At 39.3% G+C, this 20268-nt stretch overlaps 1 protein-coding gene across 11 annotated transcripts in view; it reads left to right on the top strand.

The window, feature by feature from the left end:
- CSTPP1 (centriolar satellite-associated tubulin polyglutamylase complex regulator 1) overlaps nucleotides 1–20268 on the top strand; it is a 226441-nt gene that overhangs the window by 50271 nt on the left and 155902 nt on the right. The window contains exon 2 of one of the 11 annotated variants that reach the window (XM_073016691.1): nucleotides 9761–9854. The exons of the other annotated variants lie outside the window; for them this stretch is intronic. The gene's annotated coding sequence lies outside the window, so the exon portion shown is untranslated. The remainder of the gene's footprint in view (nucleotides 1–9760; nucleotides 9855–20268) is intronic. 11 annotated transcript variants of the gene reach the window in all.

Genomic DNA, 20268 nt, shown 5'->3' with positions numbered 1-20268 from the left:
TATATACACCTACTATGTACCCATGAAAATTAGAACTTAAAAAATTTTTTAAAGAAATATTTCTAGAGGGAGGATATCTTTCATAGATTATATATTTGAAAGGTCATTCTTAGGCCAGGCGAGGTGGCTCACGCCTGTAATCCCAACATTTTGGGAGGCTGAGGAGGGCAGATCATGAGGTCAGGAGTAGGAGACCAGCCTGACCAACATGGTGAAACCCCATCTGTACTAAAAATACAAAAATCAGCTGGGCATGGTGGCACGCACCTGTAATCCCAGCTACTTGGGAGGCTGAGGCAGGAGAATCTCTTGAACCTGGTAGGCAGAGGTAGCAGTGAGCCGAGATGGTGCCACTGTACTCCAGCCTGGCCGACAGAGAGACACTCTGTCTCAAAAAAAAAAGAAGGTCATACTTCTTTGTAAAGTATGCTTAGAATGTATAAAAGTCAAAATGATTACTACCTTTTTTATTTTTTTGAGATAGAATTTTACTCTGTTGTTCAGGCTGGAGTGCAGTGGCATCATCATGGCTCATTGTATCCTTGAACTCCTGGGCTCAAGGAATTCTTCTGCCTCAGCCTCCCTAGTAGCCGGGCCTACAGGTATGTGCTGTCATGCCCAGCTAATTTTAAAATTTTTCTTTTGTAGAGACAGTGTTTCAGTATGTTGACCAGGCTGGTTTTGAACTCCAGGACTCAAGTAATCCTCTCGCCTTGGCCTCTTGAAGTGTTGGGATTGTAGCCATGAGCCACCATGCCCAACTGATTACCACTTTTTGAATATCACAGAACTGTTTTTAGGCTGAATGAGATAAACACTTTAAAAATACATTAATCTTCTTTTTTTCCAACTTTTATTTTAGATACAGGGAATACATGTGCAGGTTTGTTACATGGGTACATTGCACCCAGGTAGTGACCATAGTACCCAATAGATAGTTTTTGACCCATTACCCCCCTCCCTCCTTCCCTCTAGTAGTCCACAGTGTCTGTTGCTCCCATGTTCATGTCCATGAATGCTCAATGTTTAGCTCTCACTTATAAGTGAGAACATGTGGTATTTGGTTTTCTGTTCCTACATTAATTCACTTAGGATTATGGCCTCTAGCTCCATCCATGTTGCTGCAAAGGACATGATTTCATTCTTTTTTTTATGTCTGCATAGTACTCCATGGTATATATGTACCATATTTTCTTTATCCAATTAACTTTGATGGGCACCTAGGTTGACTCCATGTCTTTGCTATTGTGAATAGTGCAGCAATGAATGTATGAGTGCGTGGGGAGAATGATGTATTTTCCTTTGGCATACCCACTAATGAATGGGATTGCCGAGTCTAATGGTAGCTCTGTTTTAAGTTCTCTGAGAAATCTCCAAACTGATTTCCACAGTAGCTGAACTAATTTACATTCCCACCAACAGTGTGTAAGCATCCTCTTTTCTTAGCAGCCTTGCCAGCATCTGTTTTTTTTTGGTTTTTTTTCCCCTGACTTTTTAATAATAGTCCTTCTGACTGGCATGAGATGGTATCTCATTGTGGTTTTGATTTGCATTTCTCTGATGATGAGTGATAATGTCTCTGATGATGAGTGATAATGAGCATTTTTTCATATGTTTCTTGGCCACTTATATATCATCTTTTGAGAAAGTGTCTGTTCATGTCCTTTGACCATTTTAAAATGGGGTTATTTGATTTTTGCTTCTTGATTTAAGTCCCTTACAGATTCTGGATATTAGACCTTTGTTGGATGCATAATTTGTAAATGTTTTTTCCTATTCTGTAGGTTGTCTATTGATAGTTACTTTTGCTGTGCAGAAGCTTTTTAGTTTAATTAGGTCCCACTTGTCAATTTTTATTTTTGTTGCAATTGCTTTTGGGGACTTTGCCAAGAATTATTTGCCAAGGCTGATGTTGAGAAGGATATTTCCTAGGTTTTCTTCTAGGATTTTTATAGTTTGAGGTCTTACATTTAAATCTTTAATCTATCTTGAGTTAATTTTTGTATATAGTGAAAGGTAAGGGTCCAGTGTCATTCTTCTGCATATGGCTCACCAGTTATCCCAGCACCATTTATTAAACAGGGAGTCCTTTCCCCATTGCTTGTTTTTGTCAGCCTTGTCAAAGATAAGATTGTTTTAAGTGTGTACTTTATTTTTGAGTATTCTATTCTTTCCATTGGTCTACGTGTCTGTTTTTGTACAGTACCATGCAAAACATAATCTTCATGAAAGGATGTGCTAGAGAAATACAAAGCATTATTATTATTACCAACATGCCATCACATATTTATATAGTCATTTGGATTCTCTTTCTTTTTCTTCTGGTTTATTGGGAACATTCTAAGAAAGGAATAATAATCCTTATAGGCTTCTGTTTAAGTGAATCTTGAACTCAAGTTCATCTTCCTTGAACATAGATTTTTTTTTTTCCTTTCTGTTCTCCAGAGGCTCCTTGGATATCAGACAGCTATTCAAATGGCCTCAACTTGGGTTGCTGTTAGGGGAATACTTGAGATTCCCTAGCTCTTTTGCTGAACTCTAAAGTTCTTATCAATGAAATCTAGATTTTTTATGGATTGGCATTTTAGGTTCCTTGGAAAAAGAAGCTTTCTGGGAGTAAAGTTGTTCCTTTCACCCAGTCTTCTAAAGGAGGATGAAGTAGAGAAAGGAATTTTACTTGTTCTCGTGATGCGGGCTGGAGCAAATGAGGTAGGCAGGGAATAAAGACTGAGATTGAATAGCCTTGCTTGCTTTTATAGAACTGACAAGTGAACTGACAAGCCTACAGGTCAAGTTTCTAGGCCATTTAATCTGTACCAGCACTCTTGAGGCTCCTTGCCAAGCGAAATATGACTCTTCTGGGGGTAATGCTTCTTTCTGGCTTTTTTCATTTTACTCCCCTCCCCATCTCTGTTATCAGTCTTTTCCCTATTACACTGGTTCCTTGAAGGTAGGCTTTTTTTTTTTTTTTTTTAGGCAGAGTCTCCCTCTGTTGCCCAGGCTAGAGTGCAATGGTGCAGTCTTGGCTCACTGCAACCTCTATCTCCCGGGTTCAAGAGATTCCCCCGCCTCAGCCTCCTGTGTAACTGGGATTACAGGCGCCCGCCACCATACCCAGCTAATTTTTGTATTTTTAGTAGAGATGGGGTTTCACCATGTTAGCCAGGCTGGTCTCGATCTCCTGGACTCAAGTGATCTGCCTGCCTTGGCATCCCAAAGTGTTGGGATTGTAGGCGTGAGCCATTTGCACCCGGCCTCATTTAGTCTTCATCTTTGCATTTCTGGTACTTGGCATGATGCTTCACATATAATAGATGTTAGGTAAATATTTATTGAATCTACAGCAGTGTCTATATTTTAAGTTATTAAATACCTTCTACTCTTCTAGATTTTGTTATAATAAGGACTGTTTTCTTGTTTTTTCCTCCCTTTCTTATTTTTGGTAAAGCTCTATTTTCTGCCATTTTAGAAGCTGTATACCGTGCACCTAGCACTCCAAAAGTGAATTCCACTTTTCTGTGTAGCCAATTCTGAGCTGTAGTGAACCAACAGTAAGGCTGACTGTAGGCAGCTTTTATCTACCAATACACTGTTGAAAAAAAAATCATTAGCCAAGGGTGGTGGCACATGCCTGTAATCCCAGCTACTCAGGAGGCTGAGGCAGGAGAATCACTTGAACCTGGGAGGCAGAGGTTGCAGTGAGCTGAGATTGTGCCATTGCACTCCACTCCAGCCTGGGCAACAAGCGCGAAACTCTGTCTCAAAAAAAAAAAAAGAAAAAAAATCATAAGATTTTCTACAGTGCTGATAGAAATGTACTTGCCAAGTGGGCTGTTTCTTGTCCCCAGAAAGCTGAAATTTACATAATATACGAGTGGCACATACCTGACACTTCCATAACTCTATGACACCAGATTGGCCTGAGGTAAGTTATTCCGAGAAGTGAAAAGTAAACCAGCTCCAAAAAACTTTTGGGTTTTTTTGTTTTGTTTTGTTTTGTTTTTTTTTAAGACTTGAAAGGTGTGGATGTATGACAGAATGGGAAGTAATGTAAGTATAATTTGGTAGACACAGAGACCTGGATGATGGAAGCTCCTGAGTTTACTTTGTGAATTTGATTTAGTTAGTGAAAATCCTTCACTTTCAGGCTTCAGTTTTTTTTTTTTTTTTTTTTGAGATGGAGTCTTGCTCTGTTGCCCAGGCTGGAGTGCAGTGGCATGATCTCGGCTTACTGCAAGCTCCGCCTCCTGGGTTCACGCCATTCTCCCGCCTCAGCTTCCCGAGTAGCTGGGACTATAGGCACCTGCCACCATGCCCGGCTAATTTTTGTTTTTTGTATTTTTAGCAGAGAAGGGGTTTCACCGTGTTAGCCAGGTTGGTCTTGAACTCCCGACCTTGTGATCCGCCCACCTCGGCCTCCCAAAGTGCTGGGATTACAGGCGTGAAACACTGCGCCTGGCCTCAGGCTTCGGTTTTGTATTGATTTATAAGAGAAACATAATGAAGTGGAAAGAGCACTACCCTAGAAGGAAGAAGAGCTCCTTATTCTTATAAGTCCTCACTCTATAACCTTGGGCAAATTTCTGAAATACGGGCTTCAGTTGCCTCATCTATGAAGTGGGTTTAATAAAGCCTTACATGCTAATAATAATAATAATAATAATATATTATAATATGCAGTTTTTACTAAACTAATACCATGTCTCAGCTACTACAATTCTTTGAGATGGGTACTATTATTATTGTTATCTCTGTTTTATAGAGGAGGAAGTGGATAGTCAGAAAGGTTAAAATAGCTTCTTCAAGTTCACAAGCTATTAAGTGACAGAGTCAGGAATCAAGCCTCATCTGCAGTATTACAGAGGCCACTGTTCTCTGTTGCCTCCAACTCACTTTACTGCTTAATGTTGCTAGAGGGCTAACCAGATCATATTTGGAGGTTTCTTCTAGCTATGATTTCTACTATTTTTGAATTCTCCCTTATGATCTATACTTTGCAAGCTTATCACACAGCCTTAGCTGGTGACCTCAGTTCATTGCCATTTAAATGTTTAATATTGGCCTTTTGGGGGATGCAACTGGAGCTGACTGTAAAGAGCAGGAAGCATGATTTTTAAAAATATGTTAATGGTACCCTTCCATCTTACAGTTTCAAGTTTGCGTCTTGAGACTTTCCTATATTTAACCATGGGTGATTTACTTTTAAACAGTGATAAAAGTACTCCTTGAAATTGTTTTTGGAAGGCTTCTCTTCTGATTTTCTTCTCTGGGTCTGCTTGCCCTCTCACCTATGCTGTCTGTCACTCCTTGGTTGTTGGTGTTTTCAAACAAGTCCATGACTGTTCCAGCAAATCTGGATAAACTGCAGAACACAAGTGGCTGAGCAGTACTTTGTGTATATCTGCAAGTCCATGAGCTCTGTAGATCATATTCCTCTGGACACTCTTGAAAGACGGGTACTAAATCCCAGAGGATTTTCTTTTATGTTGTATGTAACCTCTACCTCTGAATGTTGTCCTTCAACAAGTAGAAGGTAGAAGAAATTAATATTTAGAGGTGCTACTCTAAGAATAGACCAAATGTCAACACTGGGTCAGGACCTCTGAAGAAGTACATCCAAGAAAATGAGGCGAGAGTAGCTCTAACTTAGAAACCACACCAGAGTGTGACCAGATTCTTGTGGTAAAGATAAAATGAGAAATGTGGCTTTTTGAGACATTGGAAAATAATGATGAGAGAAAAACAGGCTGAAATCTGAGAATTCCTATCAGAATTGGGAACCATTCTTCACAGGCTAAATTGATAGTTTACAATGCTGTGGCATCAGGGAGCTTGACCTCCACATACTAATATAGAAATGAATAATATTCTGTGGTCTTGGTTCGTGGGCCCAGGAGAGCTCACTTTTATGGTCAAGTGTCTTGTTTTTGTTTTTTAAAGGATGATTTTAGTTGTTTGGTGAAGTTTTTATGATGACTGTTTTGGTTGCAAGGGAAAGAAGTATACAGACTACCTTTGGTTTATTTTAAGGATACGTGAGAATATAGGACGGCATTCATTTGCAAATTATTCATTCACAAATTATTTTTGGGCACCTACTCTGTGCCTGTGTGTACTATGCAATGGGAATGGAGCAGTGAGTAAGACAAATAAGGTACCTATTTATGAACCTAGTGTTTTAATGAAGGCAATAATCAATAAACAAGCAAATTGATGAGGATGAGAATAGCTAACAGTTAATAAACACCATGTGCTAGGCACTGTTCTAAGCATATAATAACCATTATTTAATCTTCACAGTTCTATAAACAGGGTATTAGTATCATCCTCATTTTACTCATAAGGAAATTCAGGCGCTTAAAAGTAACATTCTCATGGTTACACAGCTGGTAACTGTAACAAGACAAATAACAAGAAAACAGCCAGAGTAACATAATATATAGGATGGACAGGGAAGGCCTCTTGGAAGAGATAATGATTGAGAGCTCATCCCATCAGAGAGCCAATAACCTAACCCAGAGGGTGACTCAACTTCTCTTTGTCCACCTTGATTATCTAAGTAAGCTTCCTGTGTCCAAAAAAGATCATTTGATTGATTTTATTTGTTGCTACTGAGAGTGGAGTACCCTTAATAGGCAGTGTTCCTAGGACCCCCTCGTGGGTAGTTGGCCTCCCTCATGCCCTGCTCCTATTTAACCAGTGAAAGTAAATAAAATAATTAGTCATCAAAAGTATTTGTGTTCTACACTACATAGTATAAATATGGAGATGGAAATCTTTGCCAGTTTTTAGAAAAGGAGCATTAATAATTTCATTTTGATACATGTTAATCATCAGAATTAATTTTGATTCAAATAAATCCATAAAATATGAACTTCATTAATTCTTCCTTGGAGAAAAAAAGAGATTCCAATAGTGCATATCCATTTTTTTTTCTTTAAGTTCTGGGATACATGTGCAGAGCATGCAGCTTTGTTACATAGGTAATAGTGCATATTCCTAAATAACTTAAAATGTAACTCTAATGAAAACAATCCATGATTATAAAATACATATCGTTTCTTTTTTTGTTTTTTCGGACAGTTACTCTAAACCCTATGAAAAGATGACCCACTTCTTTCCTACATAATCTAGAACAATCAGGGTATAAACATTCATTCTAAAGGTGACAGATTTTTTTAGGATCGTTCACCATCTAGAGTTTAAGTAGTGTTGTTTGGGGTTCTTCTTGTGTCCGTGGTTACAGAGGAGCAGGTGTGAGCCAACAAGAAGCACATCAGAACAAACCAAGACTTCACTGATTTCCAGGCTTGTAGCTTTGAATGAGAGATGGACTTGAGACTTCTTTGGGCCATTTCTGCTCATGTTTTCTCTACTTATTTTTGTTAAATTGAGCCAAAATGTGGTGTGGTGAAGTAATGGTGACTAATCCTATTACAGACTTCTTCAAAAGGGATAATGCTTCCCCCTGAACCCACCCCCTCCCCTGCCTTTTTTCCATAATTCAGTTCTTAGCCGGAGTTGACACATTGTAACAGAAAATTACCCATTTCTCATTGTCAGCATCTGGATTCCCACAGACTCAGATAATTGTCAGGAATAGATTTGCCTTCAGTTAAAGCAACCCTATCCCCACTGTTACTCAGCCAGGCACCTCTGTTAGGCCATCACAGAACCAAATCTATAGAGGATTCTGGCTCTTTTCTATATTACTAGAGATATGCTATAGCATAAAGACTGCAGGAAGCCATAGTGGTGAGTTAAGAGTCACCAAAATCTGTTTTGAAACTTAAAAATCCAGGGTCATTGAGGATGCAAGAAGTTGCCTGTTTTTGTAGAATCCATCTCACTTCTTCAGTTCCTTTGTGTTATGGTTACAGGAAACTATCCAGCAGCACTTGACCTGGTAATGGAGGAAGCTATTTCACAGCCCACTGGTCCCTTGACTCGTTTGGAAGTCAGAGTCAAAGGTTACAGAAGTAATAATTGGGCCCAGATTCTCCCTGTCAGGAAAGACCTTACTCCCCCCACCCCCTGCCTTCTACAAGTTAGGAGAAACTTCTCTGTTATGAAACCATTCAATAAGAGGAAATGAAGAAAACACCATCCTTGGCTGAAGTGTTCTCAAGCCCCAATGATATTATTTCTGTTTTCATGGGAGCTGCTTTTGCAGCTAGCTAGTATAAAATTTAGGTCTGATTTTTTTACATTAAAATATCTCCCCTTAGAGAAATAACTTGATTTATTTCAATCTATAAATAATATAAAGGATCTTTATTTGGTTCAAGCCCTGATATTCCTTCATACCACCACTCTGATAATTCCCTGAATACTCCCCTGGCAATCAAATACATACACACAAGTCTGAATTAACAAGTGTCATGCCATTAGCAATGTAAAGTCAGTCATCAGAAGTTAAGAAACTAAGCCAGATGTAGTGACTCACACCTATAATCCCAACACTTTGCGAAGCCAAGGTGGGAAGATCACTTGAGGCCAGGAGTTTGAGACCAGCCTGGGCAACACAATGAGACCCCTGTCTCTACAAGAAGAAGAAGTTTAAAAAGCTTTACTTCACCAACAACAGAATAATTTAAAATTTCAGTGCTTTTAATTTCTTCCATAATTTGCTCAGAACTCCAGCAGATCAATCTGTGGAACTAGTGGCACAAGCTTGGCACTAGAGTAGGAAAGAATGACACAATTTGGCACCTTTAACCAGAAGATCTTTAATGAGCTGGCATGGGGGTGGAGGGGATAGAGAGGAAGGAAGGACAGTTAGGATTTTGGCAGTAACACAAAGGTTCTTCTTCCCTGAGAAAAGTGAAATGAAAGTCAAATGAAGCTTCGCTCTGCTTTTAGAATTTGCTAAGATGTTTGTCTGTCTCTCAGCTCCCGGGCCCCTTGCAGGTGCATCTTTATAGTCAATGACTTCTCCAAAAAACAAATTGTCTCTCAGGATCCTTCAGGAGGGGGTCATATCTAACCAATTTCTTGTCTGAGGACATAATTGTAGTTCCCTTCTTCAACTATCAGATGCAATGCTACCAGCACTGCAGAAATTGTCTTATCAGAAAGTGACACAAGTGTGCACATTTCTTTTAGGACACAGTTCTAGTATTGCTGAGTTCTGGGGCTGCAACAGTAGATAATACTACAATGAGAGGTGTTTGGGAAAAGCATTGTTTCCTGGGTGGCTGTAGAAGCAGACTTGAAATCATCCCTTTGTCATTAAATAGTATCAACAACAAATGTCTTTGTTGATGTCCTTGTATTATAATTTTCTAGGTCTAGATTTTCGCTAGGGATGATAATACCTATATTCCAGGGTTGTTATGCAAATCACATGAAATGACACATATAAGATGTCTGGCTATGTATAATTCATCTTCATTATGTGTTGTTCTCCTTAAGCTCCACTTTTCTGGGATTTTGCATCTCTGTGGCTCTGGATAGTCTTCCTTTTCTCTCTCTTTAAATGGCATCAGAGTTGAAGATCTTGAGGACTTTTTAGTCTCTCTTTTGTATGTTTTTTTTTTTTTGGTTGTTGTTGCTGTTTTGTTTGTTTGTTTGTTTGTTTGTTTATTTTGAGATTGGGTCTCACTCTGTCACCCAGGCTGGAGTGCTGTGGTGCAAACATGGCTCACTGCAGCCTTAACCTCCTGGGCTCAAGCAATCCTCCTGCCTCAGCTTCCCATGTAGCTATGATCACAGGTGTGTGCCACCATACCCAGCTAACTTTTTTTTTTCTTTTTTGTAGAGACAGGGGTCTCATTTTGTTGCTCAAGCTGGTCTTGAACTCCTGGGCTCATGTTATCCTCCTGCCTCAGCCTCCCAAAATGTTGAAATTACAGGTATGCACCACTGTACCTGGCCTCTCTTACTTTCTATAACACTTCTTGCTTGCCCTGTATTTTGTGTACATTTTTGGAGATTAAAATATTCAGTGATTGCCTGCATGACTCTTAGCCACTCCACTCATCCTTTAGTTCATTCACAGAATAGCCTAAGAAAGTTTTTCTATCTTTGTTTTCTTTGCATATGCCATTTTCTCACTTCCTGTCTTTACCCCCTTTCCTCTACATACTAGAATTTTAAAACTCAAGGTGTAATGGGAGACTTGAGTCAGTCAACTCTATCCAACTTGTGTTGTTCCCACTCTTAGCTCTAGCGGCACAGTGATGTGCTCAGGGTAATGAAAAGCAGACTTTCTCTGCTGAGGTCATTGCTCCTCATGCTGGCAGCCTGCTCCAGGAAGCTGTTTATCTGTGCTTGCAGAGCTAAGCTCCAGCCTCTGAACAGTTGGAATGTATTGAGAAACCACAGAGCCCAAAGAGAGAACATTACACAGGCAGTTCCAGGCAGGGAGAGTATATTTACACCAGACAAACTGCAGCTTACATGTGTGGGGATAATTGTTCATCTGCACACTCTCATATTTTACCTTCTACGCAATCTATATACCTTCTCAAGAAGGTTTAACCAGGAGAACTTGTACTGCTGTGTCCAAATTACCCTGAACATCCCCTAACATGTCATAAGAAAAAAGAGATACTATAGAAAATTTGATGTAAAAACTTTTTAAGGTAGTGTTTGTTTTTTTTGTGTGTGTGAGTCAAATTTGATGTTTAGAATCTTAGACCTTGTAAGCCTGATCACTAAAACATTCAAAAATGCTGTTTCTTGCATGGAAATGTTTTTCTTCATCCCTTTACAAAAATATTCAAAAATATTAAGTATTGTTATAGAGCTTCAAATGTGCTCTATATTAATAGGAATATAAGATATGGTCACTTCCCTGTGAAATGTAATCTGGTTAAAGAGATAAAAACTCATTGGATAACAAACAATTACAGAACAATACAAGACCTTATGTAATGGCATTAAGTTATATGGCCTAGTACACTGAGAACTGACAGTAAGAAAAAATAATGACTATTAGTTAAGTAAAAGTAGTTAAGTCATTATAGAGGAGTTTGTCTTGATTTGGAAAGGTAGGTAGAGTTTGGATAAACAAAACAGAAAGGAGACATATTTTGTGACATGAAAGCACCATAACATAGTGGTTAAGAACATGGACTTTGGAGTCAGACAGGTCTATGTTAGAGGGCCTACTACTTTCTGGTATGAGATCTTGAGCAGATTGCTTACCTCGTCTATAAAATAGGGAGACTCATATATAAAATATAAAATGCATGTTACATAATTGTTGGAATGATTAAATGAGTTAATGAAAGTAAAGTGCTTGGTATTCCACTTAAGGTATAGTAAGTATTGAATTAATTGGTAGCTGCTGCTACTACTGTTGTTCACTCCTTCATTCAATGTATGTTAACTGAGTGCCTATGTCTTAGTGTTCTAGATACTAGGGATATAGCAGTGAAAAAAACAGACCAGAAATTTCAACTCTATGGAGCTTCCATTCTGAAACTGTCTCTATTTTACCTTTTTAGAATGTGTGTGAATTATTTTGGACTTACACAAAGTTTAAAAAAAGTCTGTATATGGAGTTCCCACATCCATTTCATACAGCTTCTACTAATGTTAACATTTCCTGTATCCATAGTATAATTGCCAAAATCAAGAACTTAACATTAATTTAAAACTATTAACTAATCTATAGGTCTTATTTAAATTTTCACCTGCATTTTTGAAGGGCAGTTTTTTTCCTGAGATAAATTCTAGGTTGGCAGCTGTTTTACCATTCCATTATCTTTTGGTTTCTACTGACTTTGCTGAGAAGTTGCTCTCAGTTTTATTCTTGCTTCTTTGAAAATAATCTTTTTTTAAATCTCTGGATGGTTTTTGGATATTTCTGCTTGGTCTTTGGTTTTTGATAGTTTTAGTGTAATGTGTCTAGGTTTGCTTTTCTTTATATTTGGTGTTCTTAGTGCTTCTTGAACCTGTAGCTTGATATCATTTATCAGTCTTGGAAAATTCTCAATAATTAGCTCTTCAGATTTACTTCTGTTCTACTCTCTCTCTCTGTCTCTGTCTCTTTGTTTTGAGGCAGGATCTTTGTCTGTCACCCACATTGGAGTGTAGTGGTGCAGTCATGGCTTACTGCAGCCTCAACCTCCTGGGCTCAGGCAATCCTCTTGCCTCACTCAGCCTTGCAAATGGCTGGAACCACAGTTGCATGCCACCACAGTCAGCTAATTTTTTTTTGTTGTTGTTAGAGATAGAGTCTTGCCATGTTGCCCAGACTGGCCTCAAACTCCTGGGCTCAAGTGATCCTCCTGCCTCGCCTTCCCAAAGTGCTGAGATTACAGACGTGAGCCAACACAACTGGCCTCTGCTCTCTCTTTACTCCTATTGGTATTCTAATTATACAAACATTAGACCTTTTCATGGTATTCTCTGTCTCTTATGCTCTTTTTTGCATTTTCTATCATTTTGTGTATGTGTGTGTGTGTGTGTGTGTGTGTGTGTTTGAGACAGAGTCTCACTCTGTCACCCAGGCTGGAATGCAGTAGCATGATCTCGGCTCACTACAACCCAAGTTTGCCTCCCAGATTCAACCCACTCCGCCTCCCAGGTTCAAGTGATTATCCTGCCTCAGCCTCCTGAGTAGCTGAGATTACAGGTGCCCACCACCGCAGCTGGCTAATTTGTATTTTTAGTAGAGACGGGGTTTCACCATGTTGGGCAGGCTGGTCTCAAACTCCTGACCTCAAGTGATCTACCCGCCTCAGCTTCCCAAAGTGCTGGGATTACAGGCATGAGACACCATGCCCAGCCCATCATTTTGTAGTTTATGCTTTATTCTGGATATTTTCTTCTGATCTATTTTCCAGGTCATTAATTCTCTCTTCATTTCTGTGTAATTTACTATTAAACCCATCTACTGAGTTCCTAATTCTAATTTTTGTATTTTTTTAGCTCAAGTATTTTTATTCAGTTTTTGTTTGTTTCCTTGCTAAATCTTGTCTTTCTTTGCTTGAACACAGGAAATAATAAAGCATGGTTATTACAAAGTCCATAATTTATTATCTGGATTCCCTGTGGGTCTGTTTCTGTTTTCTGTCCTATCTCTTCATTTTTTTTTTTTTTACTCCATTATCTTATCTTGTGTTATACTTTTTTTTTCTCTAGTTGAGTTCTGTAAATTGTGTTTGAAAAACCATACAGATAATGTGAGGCCCAGAATGATGCTATATTTCTTCGGAGGGGATTTATATTTGCTTCTGGCAGATGGCCTGGGCACTAGCAATCCTGGATTACCTCAATCCCATGAGGGTTTGAAAGGATTTGAATATAGATTTACATATCAGGGAGGGCTAATTTTCAGTTAAGCGCTTAGGAGTGCCAAAAGAGCCTTAGGGGTTTACCAGAGTCCCACCCCTCAACCTGGGTGGGTCCTGAACTCTAATTTTTTTTTTTTTTTTTTTTTTTTTTGAGACTGAGTCTCACTCTGTTGCCCAGGCTGGAGTACAGTGGCATGATCTTGGCTTACTGCAACCTCTGCCTCCTGGGTTCAAGTGATTCTCCTGCCTCAGCCTCCTGAATAGCTGGGATTACAGGTGTGCGCCACCATGCCGGGCTAATTTTTTATATTTTTTTAGTAGAGACAGGGTTTCACCATGCTGGCCAGGCTGGTCTCGAACTCCTGACCTTGTGATCTGCCCGCCTTGGCCTCCCAAAGTGCTGGGATTACAGGCGTGAGCCACCATACCCAGCCAACTCTAATTTTTTGTCTATAAGCCCTAACAGCATTTGAAAACCCAGGAATTTAACATTAATTCAAAATTATTAACTGCTTAGTTTATCAGTTGAATCTTCCAGAACTGGCAGAGGCCCCTAGAGCTACCAGTGGGTATAATAATACCTTATTTCTGAAGTGGTGATGAGTATAAATGATATTGTGAGATATCTGGTATGACAGTAATGTTATATGAAAATATCTGAGGTTTCTTTTTTTTTTTTTCATTTTAAAGTTTTTTGTAAAGATTTGGTTTTCCTGTATTGCCCAGGCGGCTCTCAAACTCCAGTCCTCAAGTCATCCTCCCGCCTCAGCCTCCTAAAGTGCTGGAATTGCAGGTGTGAACCACTGTGCCTAGCCAATATCTGAGATTTCTATTACTGAAAGAGTCACAGGCACTGTTGATTCTATGTTTATATTCATAATAGAAGGAAATGCCAAATTCCAGTTAGAGGTTAGTAAAAATAAACATATAAAAATTTCCCTGGCTCATGCCTCCCAGCACTTTGGGAGGCCGAGGCAGGCAGATCACGAGGTCAGGAAATCGAGACCATCTGGCTAACAGGGTGAAACCCTGTCTCTACTAAAAATACAAAAAAAATTAGCCGGGTATGGTGGCAGGCACCTGTACTCCCAGCCTCTCGGGAGGCTGAGGCAGGAGAATGGCGTGAAACCATGAGGTGGAACTTGCAATGAGCCAAGATCACGCCACTGCACTCCAGCCTGGGCAACATAGCGAGACTCCGTCTAAAAAAAAAATTCCCCATCCAAGCATGTGGATCTCTTGAATTTAATCCATGGACCCTTCTGTTTAGAAACCCCACACATTGGGAAAAGTGGCACTAAATGCTCAGCTCACCTTTCTCGGTTTTATTCTATCATAACTTGGCCTCGTCATTCTTCATTTGCCTTGGTGACTCTCTGATGACTTCAGACAATTGCCTTGAATAATTTATCCATTTTTTTTCTCAGCCAGAATGGTTAGTCTGAATTACCTACTCTACTTTTATTGGAGGAAGAACTCTTTTAGAACTTGCATTCTGATGGAACATATTAATAATTAGTTGAAGTAGAAAATATCGTACACTGCAAGGGATCATAAAGGAATCTAATTTGACTTATGGAGGACTAGTACAAGGTAAAAAGCAACAAACAGAAAATGTATAATGAGGATAGGGCCAGTTTGTGGAAGGCTCAATTATATTGAAATAAGTAGAATGGTAAAATGGCTGAATGTGGTGGCTCATGCCTGTAATCCCAGCACTTTGGGAGGCCAAGGCGGGAGTATCACCTGAGGTCAGGAGCTCAAGACCACGCTGGCCAACATGGTGAAACCCCATTTCTACTAAAAATAGAAAAATTAACTGGGTGTGGTGGCGGGCGCCCGTAATCCCAGCCACTTGGGAGGCTAAGGCAGAAGAATTGCTTGAGCCTGGGTGGCAGAGGTTGCGAGGTTACAGGGAGGTTGCAGGGGCCCAAGATCACACCACTGCACTGCAGCCTGGGAAACAGAGCAACAGAGTGAGACTCTGTCTCAAAAAAAAAAAAAAAAAAAGAAGGCAAAGACAGTACCTTGTAAATGCTGAGAAACTCATTGTTTGGTTTTCTTTCAATTTTTAAAATTTAGTAACTGCTTATTAAATAGTTATCATATGCCAATCACTGTGTGTCAGATATAGTCCTCAAGAAATTCACTGTCATGTAAAAATTAGATAGTTACACAAATACAATTAAAATAGAGCATTAGAAGTTCTGGACTAGTGAGTAAACTTTGATAGGAAAAGTGATTATTTATACAGTCAGGAAAGAATTCACAGAATAGTGACATTCAATTTAGGTTTAAAGAATATGTAGATAATTATCAGACAGAGAAGGGAGAATGGAACTTCAGGAAGCGGGGACTACTTGGGAAAAGAGTGGAAATAAAAAGTAGATCCCAAGTTTAGTGTGCCTTGAGCAAAAAGAGGAAAGTGGATGGGAATGGAGATCATACTGAGAAATGAAATTCCTCAAAAGAGTGGGACCAGCTTTTCTTCAAAGAGTCTCACTTTATACAAATTCTGTAGCAGTAAATTTTCTTGGCCAAAGCAACAGAAACTGTCTCTGGCCATCTTAAGCAAAGAGACTTTAGTGGAAAGATGTGTCAGTTGCAGTAGCTGCTTGTGGATCAGACTGTTGTGGTGAGACCTTTGCCTCCAAAGCTCCCTTGATTCCTGTCTGTTTTCCAAGTCTAATGGTTCAGCCACGTGTAGATTTTATGAGCCACTAATAATACCCTTCCAGCAGAGCCCTTTTTTGCTTAAGATAGTGAGATTTGGTTTCTGTTGCTTGCAACCAATAACTCTGACTATTACTGTTATTAATTTTTTTGGTACATTCTTGAGTCATTTAGGAGTGTATTAGTTACCAGATGAAACTGAATTCTCATAAATGTTATTTGGTAGTGACTTTTACTTTGTAGGGAAAAAGAGGTATGATTGGACTGTTACTGTTATTTACAGGTAATATTTAGATTTTGTTTGATGTTAACACTATCCCTGGTAAATTTTTTTTTTTCTTCTCTCAAGCTTCAGTGTGATTCCCCAGGAAAATCTTGGAAATTGCCAATACAGAAGATGCATTACTAAGTATCAGAAGTTTTCTTGAAAGGACATCTAATCAGTTTCCCAAGATGTGATTCTGCCTGTTCAGTAGTTGCTTGAGTGCTGATAAAATTCCCCCCAAATACTTCCTAATATATTATTGAAATATATGAGATAAAGCAAAGCTAAACATATTAAAACTAATTTTTAAGTGGTGAGAGAAGTGGAATTGAAGTCTATTTTAGGAATTTGAAACATTTATCAACCATGGTTTTTCCAAAAATACACATTTGTGTGAGTCAAACTTTTTATCAAAAGAAACCTGTGAATTATCCATTTAAAATACGTTTTTATTACATTTTCTTCTGTATCTGAGAAATATGCCAGATGGTAGAAATTTCCTAGAAGTCTCTGACACTTACAGATTGAAAGATGAATGGCGAGAAGACAAGAATTTGGATATCCAGATTAATAGATAGAACTTTACAACTATTGACTTCTTATTTGCTCTTGTTGAGTATTGAAAAGGAACTAGGCAGGGTAGATGAAAATAGAGATGCTGCCGGGCGCCGTGGCTCACGCCTGTAATCCCAGCACTTTGGGAGGCCAAGGCGGGCAGATCACAAGGTCAGGAGATCGAGACCATCCTGGCTAACACGGTGAAACCCCGTCTCTACTAAAAATACAAAAAATTAGCCGGGCGCGGTGGCGGGCGCCTGTAGTCCAGCTACTCAGGAGGCTGAGGCAGGAGAATGGCGTGAACCTGGGAGGCGGAGCTTTCAGTGAGCCGAGATTGCGTCACTGCACTCCAGCCTGGGGCACAGAGCGAGATTCCGTCTCAAAAAAAAAAAAAAAAAAGAAAAAGAAAGAAAATAGAGATTCTTCTCCTTTCAGTACCCATGTAATTTAACACAGCCATAGAAGGCTCCAAGTTTTGGGGTGTGTGTACTATTTCAAAGATACATTTCTATGAAGCTTCTTGAGAGTGATATGAAGAAGAAACTAAGTATAGAGTCTCTCAGATGCAAAAATCACTTAGAGCTAGGCCATGCATCCATCCTTATCACACTTCACTTTTTCTGAGAACTGTGATTTGCTTGTCTTTTTTGGCTTTTTAAGAATCTAACTTCATTGTGTAATCAGCTTATTTCCTCTCCATTATTAATGCCCTAATTGGCAGGTTTTCTGACCCATTTTCTTTTCTGTGATGCTCTTTTAGATGTCTAAACTTTTCATATCACAACATGGATTTAGGTAGTTTTTCAGTAATAAAAGTTGGTATGAATATGCTGTAGTATATGGATTAATTAACATACATTTAACAAATGTTTATTGAAGGCCTACTGTACCCTAGACATGTAATAAATAAATAAACAAATAAATTAGTAAGGTAGCTTCAGATAGTGATAAATTCTATTAAGAAAATCAGGAGCCGGACATGATGGCTCGTGCCTATAATCTCAGTGACTTGAGAGGCTGAAGCAGGAGGATTGATTGAGGCCAGGAGTTCAAGACCAACCTGGGCAACTTAGCAATACCTCATTTCTTAAAAAAAAAAAAAAAATTAGCCAGGCATAGTGGCACACACCTATGGTCCCAGCTACTCAGGAAGCTGAGGCAAAAGGATTGCTTGAGCCCAGTGAACTATGATCATCCCACTGCACTCCAACCTGGGCAACAGAGTAAGACTGTGTCTCCAAAAAAAGAAAAGAAAGGAGGGTTTTGGGATACTGAGTGACTGGGAGATGGAAATCTGCTTTCAATAGTGTAGTCAGAGAAGGCCTCACTGAGGCTTTCTATTGCCATTGCTATTTTAGATACTTGCTTAAAGAGAGGTGGTCTTTTAAAAAGTATATTATTGATTAAGATAATGGAGAGAGAAGAGGAAGAAAAAAGGGATATTACAACCTGTAACTGTATAGGATAAAGGAAGATAAAAAAGATAGGGGATAGGGGATAGCAAAGCAAACTTTATTTGCTTTGTAGATAGCTGTATAGGGAAAAGGAAGAGAAAAAAGAAAAAGAGAAGCTTGAATTTTATTATTTGCTTTGTAAATAATTTGTGACCATTGACTTCCATTTCAAGGATATAATAATGCTAGGAATTGGCTGGCAGGTATGACTGGATTCACAACGGGAGCCCTTTCTTTAAATTACGGCACTAGGTCTTCTCTGAGGTGCCCTCTATATAAATCAGGATTCATAATCTCCCTGATTTTACAGGAGCCAGGAACTGAGTCTTCTTTTCTTTCTATCCCTTGTAGGAATAAAAGGGGGAAATGAACATTTTTTATACTACTGAGGTCAGGTATCCTTGGGTCTAATGTTAAACTTAAAATTTTTGGAGACAGCCCTTTTATCCTTTGTTATTTAGAAAATACTTGACCCTCCTGCTCTCTTGCTGTATTGGTGCCAGAGAGAATGGTAATATATATATTTTATTATAAAAATAATAACATATATAATCATATATATAACATATATATAACCATATATAGTTATATATAAATGGTTTTATATATATATATATTTTAAGTTCCAGGGTACATGTGTAGGATATGTACATTTGTTACACAGATAAACATGTGTGGATGGTGATTTGCTGCATCTGTCAACCCATCACCTAGGTATTAAGCCCAGCATGCAGTAGCTATTTTTCCTAATGCTCTCCCTCCCCCATCCTTCCCAACAGACCCCAATGTGTGTTGTTCCCATCCCTGTGTCCATGTGTTCTCACTGTTCATCTCCCACTTATAAGTGAGAACATGCAGTGTTTGGTTTTCTGTTCCTGCATTAGTTTGCTGAGGATAATGGCTTCCAGCTCCATCCATGTCCCTGCAAAGGACATGATCTCATTCCTTTTTATGGCTGCATAGTATTCCATGGTGTATATGTACCACATTTTCTTTATCCAGTCTATCATTGATGGGCATTTGGGTTGATTCTATGTCTTTGCTATTGTGAATAGTACTGCAATGAACATATGCATGCATATATCTTTACAATAGAATAATTTATATTCCTTTGGGTGTTTACCCAGTAATGGGATTGCTGAGTCAAGTGGTATTTCTGGTTCTAGGTTTTTGAGGAATCATTACACTATCTTCCACAATGGCTGAACTAATTTACATTCCCACCAACCGTGTAAAAGTGTTCATATTTCTCCACAGCCTTACCAGCATCTGTTGTTTTTTGACTTTTTAATAATAGCCAGGCACAGTAGCTCACACCCATAATCCTAACACTTTGGGAGGCCAAGGTGGGTGGATTGCTTGAGGAGTTTGAGACCAGCCTGGGCAACATGACAAAACCCCATCTCTACAAAAAAATACAACAAAATTAGCCATGCATGGTAGTGCACACCTGTAGTCCCAGCTACTTGGTATGGCTTGAGCACAGAAGGTCAAGGCTGCAATTAGCCATAGAGTACAATAGCCATTGTACTCCAGCCTGAGTGACACAGTGAGACCCCCGTGAAAAGGAAGGGAGAAAGAAAGGAAAAAAGAAGGAAAGAGGGAGGGAGGAGGGGAAGGAAGGAAGGAAGGAAGGAAGGAGGAAGGAAGGAAGGAAGGAAGGAAGGAGAAGAAAAGAAAGGAAGAAAGAAAGGAGGAAGAGAAAGAGAAGAGAAAGAAAAAGAGAGAAAGAGTAAGAGAGAGAGAAACAGAAAGAAAATAAAAGGAAAGAAAGGAGGAAGGAAGAAAGGAAGGAAGGAAAGAAAGAAAGAAAAGGAAAGAAAGGAAGGAGAGAGAGAAAGGAAAGAAAGAAAAGAAAGCCAGGTGTGGTGGCTCACACTTGTAATCCCAGCACTTTGGGAGGCTGAGGTGGGCAGATCACCTGAGGTTGGGCGTTTGAGACCAGCCTGACCAACACAGAGAAACCCTGTCTCTACTAAAAATACAGAATTAGCCAGGCATGGTGGTGTGTGACTGTAATCCCAGCTACTCAGGAGGCTGAGGCAGGAGAATCACACTTCAACCCGGGAAG

This window comes from Chlorocebus sabaeus, chromosome 1, assembly GCF_047675955.1.
Source record: "Chlorocebus sabaeus isolate Y175 chromosome 1, mChlSab1.0.hap1, whole genome shotgun sequence".
Lineage (NCBI taxonomy): Eukaryota > Metazoa > Chordata > Mammalia > Primates > Cercopithecidae > Chlorocebus > Chlorocebus sabaeus.
Note: the sequence above shows the minus strand (reverse complement) of the source record. Positions and strands in the feature narration are given on the sequence as shown.